The following is a 13,423-nucleotide window of genomic DNA, read 5'->3' on the forward strand; positions in this document are numbered from 1 at the left end:
GGACATGCAGACTCCACACAGAAGGCACTCCCAAATTTATGGAAATTGCAAGTATCCATGTGTATAGTTAAAAATATTTAAAATAGGTGGGGGGCTATGCCCCCCACACCCCCGATGTGGAGGGCAATGTCTCCCACACCCCCCTTACTATATATACTAACTCCAGGGTCACACAACAGTTGGGAAAAGACCATATATAACTTTCAGTGAAATGTGTTTCCGGGAATTGTGTTTTCAGTGAATTGAGCTTTCAGTGAATTGTGCACAGTGAAATGTGCTTCAGTGAATAGTCCTAGACCCATCCAGATATAGATATATAGGTATATACACACACACACACACACACACACACACACACACACACACACACACACACACACACACACACTTACATTCACAGATAGGCTCACACACATGCACAAGAGTGTAAGAGGTATGAAAGGGATGCTCTGGTTCAAAAGTTACTTAGACAACCACCATCAGTCTCTCAAATGGCTTAACTGCCTGTCCTCCCCACTCCTTGTCACACTAGGTGTACAGCAAGGTTCAATTCTCATCCCCCTTCTTGTTAACATCTTCACAAACCAACTTCACTTAGCAACCACAAAAGCTGAAATAGTCCAGTACACTAACAACACAACCGTAATATGCTTTGCATCCGATATCCAACTTCTCCAACAAAAAGCCCAAGAATCCTTCACAGAGGTGGAGAACTGGCTAAATAAATCAGTATTAATATTAAACACTAAGAAAACACAACTTATGCTGTTCCACCCAACAAGACTAATAACCTTACTTTCTCCATATTCTCCACCCACAAGAATCACATCACCCCAGTCCCAGAGGCTAGATTACGAGGACTTATAATTGACCAGCAACTAAGATTCAGCAAACATATATCCATAGCTATCTCCAAAGTCCACAAAAAGCTAGGCTCCCTCTATCAATGCAAAAGGTATCTAACTTCCGAATCTAGAATTGCTATAGCCAGAACCCATCTCTAATCTACATTACTTTATGCATCCCCAGTACTAACAATCCTTTCCACTTGCTACAACAAAATTGCTAGGTTTGCTACCAATGCCAAATCATGCTCCCACCACTGCCAATCCTTACAATCACTACACTGGCTTGAATTTCCCAATTTATTATGGTACCACCAACTCATACTAGCACACCATATACTATACTATCCTGAGAAACCCCCCTCCCCTGATTAGACAATTATGATCCAGTAATAAAGCCCTGATCGAAAACATTCCATGTAAAAACAGCTGTGGGGAATCTCTTTTCCCTTATGAAGTTGCTAAAACATGGAACACCCTACCTCCTGACCTCAGATTACAAAACTGTGTTTCCACTTTCAAAAACTTCCTTAAATCATACCTGTACACCAGCCATTTATGTAACTGCAATTGACCTCCCTGAAGCCTCACAATACTATAGGAGTTTATTTCCTTATGTTTCTGGTGTATACTAATACTGTACTTTACCAACGCTCACTGTATATATTGTACATACTGTTTTTTGCCAGATACATTTCTTATTTTTTATTTTTTATTTATTTGCAATTTGATTACCGAGGAAGTCCACTGGGCCAAATTGATCCATTTTCAGTGGAGGCCCGGGGAGAAAAGCTCCAAGATGCATTATACAATTTAGATACAAATGATAGTTAATATTAAAGATCTTATGTAGAATAGTTACCCATAAATGCATTCAATATCATGCATAGTTAAATTCATTAAGCTTGAAGGTAGGGAATCACACAGTTTCATTTGAGGAAAACAGATATGTGCTAGGTGTGGAAACAGTTTACATGCAAACCTTTTAAGAAAATGCAAATACGCTTTACATACACACATCAACAGTAGAATGCTATATACAATATTTACAAGGTTGGGCTGTGTGAGGGTAGCTGTAGGAGGTGAGAGCTTAGAGAGAAGCTATAGGAATTGTTGAGAGCTTAGATAGGCTCATAAGAAGATAACTATGAGAGTTGTAGAGCTCTGGAACCAGAGTGAGAACCCCCTTGGATTAGGTTGGGTGAAGGCAGGTACATTGCATTGCACATACATTGAACCTATTTTCATTCCAGGAAAGTGCTATGCTCACATATTTGTATCTTGACTTTGCACTATTAACTGTTTATAGTTCTGTTCTATAGCATGTTCATACTTTGTAACCTACAGTTGTTTATCTTTCATTGCTCTTTATTTTTGTAACTGTATTGAGCTTTATTTTGTAACTGTATGGAGCTTTTCTCCCCAGGACTCTGCTGAAAATGGACACTAGCTGTCCAGTCGGACTACCCTGGTTAAGAAATGTTACATAAATAAATAAATGCATAATAAAAATAAATAAAAGGCTCTTCATTGCTAATAGAACGTGTGTTCTTGTGAATACCCAGTTCCATTATTTGGAAAGCTCACTGAACTGAAGTTGTCAGAGAAACAAATCACGCCCTGCGAGTTATTGTGATAATGAATGTAATAGGTGCCTGCCACTGCTAAGTTATCTGAACAGTGTCTAGTTGTAGTTTGTAAAGTAAACTAATGATTCCCCTCAGTGCTACCCACCAACATCTGTCTGGCATTGCAAAGGATTAAGGCACTGAGCTATTACTGAGCTGCTTCCATTAGTCAAGGGTAAAGAGTTTGAATCCTTCCACCTCCATATGCATACTGTGAGACTATGAGCAAGTCGTTTGACCAGATGACTGCTCTTTCATTGACCCTGATAAGGGACACTTGTGTCTAATGTATTTCCCAGTTGAAAAATATATAAAGAAAAAAAAAAACACTTGCTCTGTAAGGGTCAGGATTAAAGGACAGTGTTAGCCAGTACACCCATTCAAAGTATAATATAAAAGCTGTACTCTAACATAAGTATGGGCTTCACTAGTATTCATGAAAGTCTTCACACAGTTTCACTATGCAACAGTAACACCCAAATAAGAAGACAGTTAAGAGTAGAAATATTCAACAAAGCCACAGATTAGGTCATGGTTGTCTAAATCCAAACTAAGCATTCCTAAACTAACAGGTAACCATGAAGGTGAATTGAAACACTGTTCTATGAACCCTTAAAGTACCAACATGTTTAATATGAGAAAGCAGGAAAGATGGTGGATGCATAGAAAAAAATCCAGCAGGAATAGTGCATGTAGATCAATATATATGTACCCCTTTAAGATGCTTTCTAGAGGTTTGCACACGTGTATAAATACAGAGCACTTGCAAGCCTGACTGCCATTTTGTAGTAAGCTGTTGAGATGTAAGCATGTATGTCTGCGTAGTCTGTCAATTAATCAGTTTGTTTGTATTTTGTTCTATTGCTATCCATCCTGATGTGTTTCTGTGTAATAAAGCATATAAATGAACTACCCTGCCTGTTTTGTCTTTAAGTGACATGGTGTCAGAACTTGATGCAGAAATCCAGATTCTAGACTGCGAAGGCACTGAGTTAAAGGGGAAGGAATATAGAGGAATGGATCATACCTACTTCACAAACAGGTCAGAAACTTATTCCAGGTATCGAAGCTTACTTAAATGATTTTTTATTTGCAAAATACAAAACAAAGCACTCAGAATGCTCTAAATGAATTTCTAAGTTAAAAGAAATGTCCGAAACTATTACATATTGAAAAAATATTCAAATAACTATGGCAAATGTTTGAAATAAGGTCTGAATCACATAAAATGAATAAAATAAGGAAAACAACCACATTTTTTAGCTTATAGCACATATTTCTTTTCATTTTCTAAAGCTATTCAAGATATTCAATGTATATAGAGTGTTTGCATGTTTGTACAGTATTACAGTACAGTTATTTCACAAAATACAGCTATTTCAGAGCATATTTCATAATGTACAGTACTGTGAAGAGTTCCTTGTGCATTTGAATGTTATTACAAGTACTTGCTGTGTGTGCATGTTCGTACATAATTACAAGGGAATGTTTGGGCATACTTTGCTGGCATGGCAGATGGATTTCAAAAACCAGCTTCACTTGTCTTTGATAATAATATTGCAGAGAACTGGAGAGTGTTTGAGCAAGAGTACAATATTTTCATACAAGCTGCATTTTCAGATAAAGATGACCATACAAAGGCATTCATTCTGGTTCATTTAGCTGGTTCAGAAGAAATTGAAAGAGAGCATCTTGCACTGTTGTGATTATTTTGCTGCTTGTGTATCTCTGCTACCTTTAAACTACAACAAAAAGAAAGAAAAAAAACAAAAAAATCTTGCTTTTTTCCCACTTTCTGAAAGTTAAGAAAGTTCAGTTACAGATTTGCTGTTCTGAACTGTTTGGAAGTTTCTAGAAGGCCAGTGCTTGCTTGGGCTAAAGGGAAGTCTCTGTGTTCACCAGTGGGAGTGGTTAACACTGAACAGCCTGCCTGTCCCTGGTGGAGTGGTTACTACCTAGAAGCTGTAGTTTTATTGGCCATTTTGGGTCAATTCTAAACTCCTTGATCTCTCTGTCTTAAAACCCTACAACTCTCTTTTTGCACGGTTTTGCGCACTGAGCAGCGTCCGCCTAAACAGGTTTAAACTATTGCAGGCTCCACAAAGTCTGCTCTTCAGTTTTTCCCTTAGAACTGTTCAAACTCTCAAAGTAATCACTCTATTCTCTTTCTAAAGCCCTGCACTTGCTCAGCTCTTATTAGGAAACACTAACTAACTAAAGTACTACACCCTCCTTGACTTCTCATAAGTATTAGACTTCCGATTGGTCCTTCCTGATCAAGTGAAAAATCAGTTCCCTTCCCTAATCTGATCAGTAAAAAAACAGTTCCCTATACTAATCTGGTATATCCAAGGGTCAGTTTCAAGGTTACTCTCCAGTCCAGCTGGTGAATCTGGGAATTTTGAGGCAATGTTACAATTGCCTTATGTACACAGACAACCCTCTCCTCCTTCCAACAAACTCTAATACATGTGAGAGATGCAGTTACACAGCCAAACTGGAAGCAGAGCTCTCTCAACCCAAGACTGGCACAGTCAGTCAGGAGGAAAAGGTAACCACCCACACCACAAATCCAGTCTCACACAGACCTATTGCATCTGCATACCCAACACATAAATACACAAAAACATACTCGGAGGCTCTAAATAAAAATCTGCCTAAACAGCAAATACCTCCTAAGCAGATATCCAAGCAACAGCCACCCCTCAACAATACCCACAAATCACATATCTCACAAAATCAGTGTGCCTCACAGTCACAGCCCTTAAGGCCAAACAGCATACCAAATACACTTGTTATAGGGGACTCTATTGTCCGGCACACTGACGTCCCGCTCACCAGACTGAACAAGGAGAAGGTCACTGTAAGCTGCCTGTCGGGTGCCAGGATCCACCACATAATGCAAGCACTCAGGTCACTCCAAAGCAAGTACAAGTATGACTCCGTCATTGTCCATGCTGGTGTGAATGACCTGAGACGTACCTCCCTGGACTACATGAAAAGAGACATAGAGGAGCTCCCTGACCATGTAGCCCAGGCTGGTATGTCCCTGACCTTGAGTAGCATCTTGCCCTCACCAAGAATGATGCCATAGTATAAAGACAAAATGATCAGTTTCAACAATTGGCTAAAGTATTGGTGTCATTCAAAGGGGATCCAGTGTCTGTCAGCCTGGGATGACATGCTCGACAAACCACGTTGCTTCGTCAGGGACGGCTTGCACCTGTCACCCTTAGGCTTTCGTATACTGGCCAAGGCTCTTGTCACCCCCATAGTGCCTTTTTTAGGTAAGGCTCAAAGGACAAACCAACCTCCATAGACAACCCAAAGATAAAAAAACTAAAGGTAATGCTACTCAATGCCAGAAGTCTAAACCTCAAGATGCATGCACTCGAGACTCTCCTCATTATGGAGAAAATTGATGTCTGTGCAGTAACAGAAACCTGGTTCAAGGCTCCTGAGAGCACCCCAGCACTACCAGGTTATAACTCATACCATGCGTTTCGATCCCAAAACTCGGACTGAAGCACAAAAGGAGGGGGAGTATCTATATTCATCAAAGATACCTACACCTCCAGGTTAGTGGCACTGCATGAAGCATTGGAAACCATCCATGTGCAACTAACAGCGGGCAAAACTGCCTTTCAGTTTGTAGCCTGCTACAGAACACCCTCCCTATTACAGGAACCCCACTTGGCATTCCTGAGAACACTGGAGAATATGAAGGTCTCTCCAAACACTATGTTATTGGGTGACTTCAACTACCCAAACATTCACTGGGAAAACTACTCAAGCCCAAACACCCTCACCCAATGGTTCCTTGAATTTACAAACTCTAACGCAATGGAACAACTGGTCACCACTCCCACAAGAGGGAACAACATATTGGACCTGGTCATCACCAACATAGGGACTCTATATTCCACACCGGAGGTAAACCCCTCATTGGTAAGATCAGACCATAAAAAAATTTCCCTAGACATCCATATCCCGTCCCCACCCCCAGCCAAGGAAATCACTGTAAAGAATTTCTCAAAAGCCAACTTTGCACTTCTCAAGACTGAGGTGGAATCCTTCAAAGCCCCTGGGCCAGAGGATAATACAGCCCAATCTGCAGAATCCTTTACAATTGCATTCTATGAGCACCTGCAGGAATGCATGGATCGTGCTATCCCAAATAAAACCAAGACTCACTCCTCCAAAAACAGGAGACTGGTCTGGTGGACCCCGACCATAAATAAGCTATACAACAGAAGGAGGAAGCTACTACATGACAGAGCAAAATCCCAAAAAGGGAAGGCATCTCTGATCAGTATTAGCAAGAAACTTCGATCCCTCATAAAATCATCAAAGGCCAGTTTCGAAAGAAAAATTGCCCTAGACACTAAAGATAATCACAAGGCCTTCTTTAGTTATGTCAGGAACATGGGCGGAAACTCCCAGATATGCCCTGAATTGTTGCATAACGGTACAAAATATACCAAACTTACAGACATAGCCAACATCCTGGCAGACAGATTCAGCGCAAACTCTCCCCCCTTCCCCCCCAAAGGAGCAAACGCCTATCCCAACTGAATGTAACCTCCCTGACATCACAGATGCACAGGTGAAAGCTGCCCTCTCAAAAGCAAAAAACACAGCATCTATGGGACCATACGGTGTCCCAGGCTGTGTCTTACACGAGCTCCAAGAAAAACTGAACCCTCACATTAAGTCACTGTTCAAACTTAGCCTTACTACAGGATATGTACCCAAAGAATGGCGTACAGCTACAGTGGTCCCACTCCACAAAGGTGGTGCCACAACGGACCCTGGAAACTATCGCCCCATAAGCCTGACTAGTCTGGTCTGTAAAGCTATGGAGCGTATTATCATGGAACTCATAAACAAAGACATTGGAAGCCTCCAGACACTGGACCCTACCCAATTCGGCTTTGTTAAGGGCAGATCTTGCCTCTTAAACCTAGTTAATTTCTTTGAAACAGTTACCAAAGCCATAGATGAGGGCAAGGTAGTCCACACAGCCTACCTGGACCTCGCAAAAGCCTTCGACACAATACCCCACTCGGGCATCATAAATAAGCTTACCTGCTTAAATATCAACCACTATATCACAAGATGGGTTGCTAACTGGCTCAGAGATAGAACCCACATGGTCAGAATCACAGGTGCCATGTCCGAATCCAAACCAGTTACAAGTGGCTTCCCACAGGGCTCAGTTCTGGGACCTCTCTTGTTCGGTATATACTTCTCTGAGGTTCAGGCTAACACAGGGGGATTATGGCTGACAAAGTTCACAGATGACTGCAAACTGGGGGCCATAATCAAATCTCCAGCTGACACAAGCATCCTCCAAAAGGATCTCACAGAGATGGATGCCTGGTGCCAGAGTCACGGCCTCAAGCTAAATGCTAAAAAGTGCATAGTCATCCCCTTTAGGAAAAACAAGGTGCCACAAATTACCACATAGGTGGTAATCCATTAAGTACGGAAGAAGTAATTAGAGATTTGGGGACCAACGTAGATAGTAATCTCTCCTTTGATAATCACATTGCCAAAGTGGTTAGAAAGACCTTCTATATAGGCCACCTTATCACAAAAGGGTTTGCATCTAGATCAAGAGAGGTCATTGTGCCCCTCTACTCGTCACTCACCAGGCCCATAACTGAATACAATGCCCCTTTTGGGATGTACCTTACCCGACACCTGCAGCAACTGGAGAGACCCCAAAAGTACCTCACCAAGAGGATCATGGGCTACAAACAGATGTCCTATGCAGCTCGACTAAAGAAACTCCAGCTCTACTCAGTTGCTTACCACCTACTCAGAGGCGATCTATGCCTGACGTACAAAGCCATGTCAAACCCAGAATTAATGGAAATGCTCCACCTCAAAAAATCCAAGTCCCTTAGAGCTACATGCTCCAGGGACCTAAACCTCAGCACAAAAATAAATAGGACATGCTGGAGGGACAGATTCATTTCCCAGAGGCTCCCCTCACTCTGGAATAGAATCCCAATTCATGTTAGACATAGACCCTCGCTGACCCTCTTCAAGCGAAATTTGGACGCGTGGATGGGAAATCGCAAATTCACCCCTGGGATCTCTCCTGTGTCCCTGCTAGACAGAGGCACAGTAAACTAATCTTAAAAGGGTACCTTCTCTGACCTACTTTACAGAGGCACAGTAGGCTAATCTAATAGGGAGGCGGAAGCCAAATACACTCTGGCTAGGCTTATAAATGCCCTAGGGCAGATAGCCTAGTATCTACCTATGATCCTATTAACCTATCCATTTGTGTATGCAACTGCTGTGTTTGCAGAGGAGGAAACCACCATATAGTTGTACCGGCTGAGTCAAGGGAAGACCCTGAGTACTTAAAACCTAAATTTCGATAAACGTCTAACCCCCAAATGAATATTACAATGGAAAGGCACTTATTTTACAAAAGAGATCAAAAATCTGGAAAAACTTTTGCGGCATATATAACTGACTTACAAAACAAGGTTAAATGTGCAAATTTGGTGATTTAAGGGATGAGCTGATAAAAGACAGACTTGTCTATGTTATTAAAGATGATGCTGTGAGAAAGATTTTGCTTTGTGACAGTTATTTGACTTTGAATAAGGCCATTGAGATTTGTCAGATATATGAGCTCACAGAGAAGCACACAGATATGCTTACAAATCAGAAATGCATGCTTCCAGTATCTTCTAGTGCTCATGTTGATAGTATGCAGCACGTTGTTAAAAGAAAAAGGGCAAAGCATATGGTAGCAACTGTAAGCCCTGCAACTGTCACTGGGAAACCCCATACTTTTCTAGCAAATTCTAAAGTGTACACAGTCTTAGTAAAGCAAAAGAGTTAGTCAGCAAACTCAAAACATGTGCCTCTTCTCAGTTTCATAGTCAACTGTTGTAATTTATTGTGAAAATCATAAGCCCAAAACAGAAAATAACTTAGCTTTTAGTCAGTAGTGCCACAAATGCAATAAGTAGAATAATTTCAAAAGGTTTTGCAAATCAAATAAGGGGCATTCTTTTATTAAAAGACAACATTCCAAGAGACAGGTTGATTAATTAGAAATCTGCATCCCTACTTTTTATGTTGATGGTGTGTCTATACTTAATGAAACAGTCAATGCAGTAGATTTATGGGCAAGGAATGAAATATTGTGTACTGTTCGGATAAATGGAAAACCCATATAGCTCAAAGTTGACACAGGTTCAAAATATAATGTTATGTCAGCAGAAACATTTGCCAGAGTGTGCTGGTGAGAAGCTTGATTTGGCAAAGTGTGCAAAACGTGTTGTTTATGGAGGTGAAAAAATTCAAACTGACGGTTCAGTAGTGCTTTCATGTTACTTTGCTGGGAACAGTTATGACTTGCAATTTTACATAGTCAAAAGGCATGTACAGTCATTATCAGGCCTTAGAAACAGTTTGAAAATGGGACTGCTTTAATTTAATAAGAAATCCACATACTAGCTTGACAGACCACTATTCTAATTTCACCTAGACTATCTTTTCTACCTGTGCTGATCTTTTCAAAGACAAGCTTGGCAAACACCTAGTTGTGTACTCCATGAAGTTAGACTCAGAGGTCAGTCCAGTTATCAGGCCATCCCAGAAAGTTCCAGCATATATGCAGAACAGTGTCAAAGCCAAGCTAGATAAAATGGTACAGCAAGATGTGATTTGTCCAGCAGATGAACCAACACAATGGGTATCCTCCATGGTCATAGCTGAGAAAAGCTCAGATGATATCAGAATATGTATTGATCCAACAGATTTGAACAAAGCACTGAAAAGACCTCATCATCCAATGCGTACAGTCGAATACATTGCTGCTCTTATGCCAAATGCCACTGTTGTTTCTGTGTTAGATGCAAAGAGTTCATTTTGGCAAATTTTGCTTGATCAAAAATCTTCATTGCTAACCACTTTTAGTACTCCTTTTGGCAGGCAGAGATTTTTGAGAATGCCATTTGTGATAAATTCTGCCAGTGAAGTCTTCCAGTGTGCAATGAAGAAATTTTTTTTTTGGGTATCCATGTGCTGTTATAGTAGATGATATTCTAGTAGGAGGTAATGGTGAAGTAAAGCATGACAGAAACCTTAAGAAAGTTCTGGAAAAAGCACATGAAGCAAATCTTAAGCTGAATCCTCTGAAGTGCAAATTTAGGCTATGAGAAGTTACTTATGTTGGTCATTTATTTACCAGTTCAGGCTTACATCCAGATTCTTCCAAGCAAATGGCAATTTTTAGATGCCAGTTCCAGACAATGTTCTACCCTATGACATTTTCTTGGCATGGTTAACTACCTAGGAATGTTTATTCCCAACTTTTGCCAAGTATCAGCACTGCTCAGAGTGCTGACATGCAAAGATGTAGCCTGGTCATGGTTAGAACTCCAAAGAGCATTTGATATCCTGAAACAGAGAATTGCCAGTCCACCAACTCTCAGATACTATGATGTTCACAAACCAGTAACTTTTTCTTGTGATGCTTTGAAGTTTGGTCTTGGTGCAGTCATTCTTGAAGAGGGTAGATCAGTAGCCTGTGCAGTCAGAACTCTTACCCAAACTGAAATTCAGTATGCACAGATAGAGAAAAGACTCTTGGCAATTGTGTTTACATGTTAGAAGTTCCATGATTATTGTGAAGACTGGTAGAGAAGGGTGAAGGCTGCCAGCCTAGTCAAATAGAATTTGATACATAATTCTGGCATTTGTAAATATAAATGCAGAATACAGGCTTGTGTCTTAAATGTAAAGAAATGCTGTTTCAACAATGTGGCAACATTGCAATCTGCTGTAAGGAAAACTAAAGTCAAGCATTTCTTATCGGTCCTTTGAAATTAAAATGACTTTATGTCTGTTCCTTTGAAGTTAGAATTTGGAGTCGATGAGTCTGGAGTAAGCATTTTTGTCTTGATATCCAATCTCAGCACTGCCTGTTGTCTTAAGTAAGTTATCTTAGAAGTATGTTTTTTTATAGAAATAACTAGGACTATAAAGATTAAACTAAGTGTTTTCTATTATGTCAGAACTGTACTACGGAATTATTTTACGTTTCTGTGTGATATCTGAACTTTTGAATAGTACTGTGGTGTAGTAGTAGTATCATCTTGTGTTTTTAGTATTTATTATTAAATATTTTAAACGCTTTTCAACTGTAGCTGGTTTGTATAGAGATAAGTTAAGTTCTAGAGTACATTGCATATTTATAGAGTTTACTGTCTAAGCCACTCCTATAGCTTTAGCCCTGGGCTATACCACCAACTGGATAATAATATTGCACAGTAATAATTGGATACCCTTTAAGGGCCTTTGGGTAGCTGATAATTATTACCTGGTGGTGGCAGTAATTACTACCGTATAGTCTGGGTAAAGGGGCACAGCTGGATAATCTGTGTCAGCCTTTCCCAGGAGTGTCTGTGAAGTTGTATAAATACTTATCTCAAAGTGTGTGTCTGTGTTAGCTAGCTACTTGGGCAGGGACACGAAGCACTGGTTGGACAGAGAGGGTACTGGAGGTTTTAGCTTGCCAGCTAGGCTGAGATCTAGACCCTATAGCTGTGCTAGTGGGGAGTCTTATTTTGGACCTGAGGAGCAAGGGAGCAACCAGCCCCCAGACTGACTGTGATCTCTGTGTGCACTTAAGGGAAATTGTACTTTACTGTGTGCATTTGTTATCCTTTCCTCTTATATGAGACTCCCTCTCTGGTGTTAGTGGTGAGGATTGAGGCTCCTTGATTGCTGGGGCAGGGCATGGGAGTCACATGTGGTGGCAGTGGTGGGATCCACTTCACATTTGTGGTGGCAGTGGATATCCACATCACATATTAATTAGTTGGCAAATACTAATTGGCTTGTAGCGGTGTGGGTAGAGTGAATCCTGTAGCTTGTGTACAGTGATCTCTGAAGGTGTTTTGTACTCTAAGACAGCCACACGCTGAATACTCAGAGTTCAAATCACAATTGTTTTATTTCTTTTGTTAGCTTAGTTAGTCAGGGTGAGCAGGCAGCATGTCAGCAGAGGAGTATGGAAAGCTGACAAGGAGCTAGCTGGTGGAGATGTGCCAGGCTAGGGGACTGGTGCATGGAAACCTTACTAAGGCAGACCTGATTGCAGCCTTGGTTACAGCTGCATCAGAAAACAGCATCCAGGAGGACAATCAGATTGGCAGTGGAGATACAATATCCTCAGAGAATGGACAGCTCAACCTTTCTGTGAAGGACAATCAGAGTGGCTGTGGAGATACAATATCCTCGGAGAATGGACAGCTCAACCTTTCTGCAGTGGACTTAAAAATCCAGCTGGAGCTAAAGAGACTTGAGTTGGAGGCCAGGCATTTGGAGATAGAAGCCTAAGTAAAGGAGCATCAGAGGAGGCATGAGAGGGAAATGCTGACTCTTCACCAGAGTCATGGAGGTAATGGGGAAGGGAGTAACTGGACCCCAGAAGCACAACAGGTCAGTAAATTTCTTCCCCAATTTAAAGAGGGGGATAATTTTGATAATTTCATTCATATGTTTGAGAGGGTATGCAAGCAGTATAGTGTGGACCAAAGGCTCTGGGTAGGGTTCCTGACCCCCTTACTCCATGGGAAAGCTGTAACTTTTTTATCAAAAATGCCTGACTCTGTCTGTTTTGATTATACTGCTGTAAAAAATGTATTTTAGAATGTTTTAAGCTAACACCTGAAATGTATAGGAAAAAGTTTCATTAGCATAGACGCAAGGCAGATGAAAGTGTGTGTGAATATGTTGCTGAACTGAGCACTTATTTTCATAGCTGGGTGAGTGGATGTCAGGTCACCACTTTTGACAGGCTGGCAGACCTTTTGGTGAGGGAACAAGCCCTTAGCACTTTGCCTGAGGACATGAGGATCTGGTTAGCTGATAGACAATGTGCTACTTCAGATGAGTTGGGGAAGAATGGAG

Source organism: Protopterus annectens, chromosome 2.part1, assembly GCF_019279795.1.
Source record: "Protopterus annectens isolate FY-2018-M chromosome 2.part1, PAN1.0, whole genome shotgun sequence".
Classification (NCBI taxonomy): Eukaryota; Metazoa; Chordata; order Ceratodontiformes; family Protopteridae; genus Protopterus; species Protopterus annectens.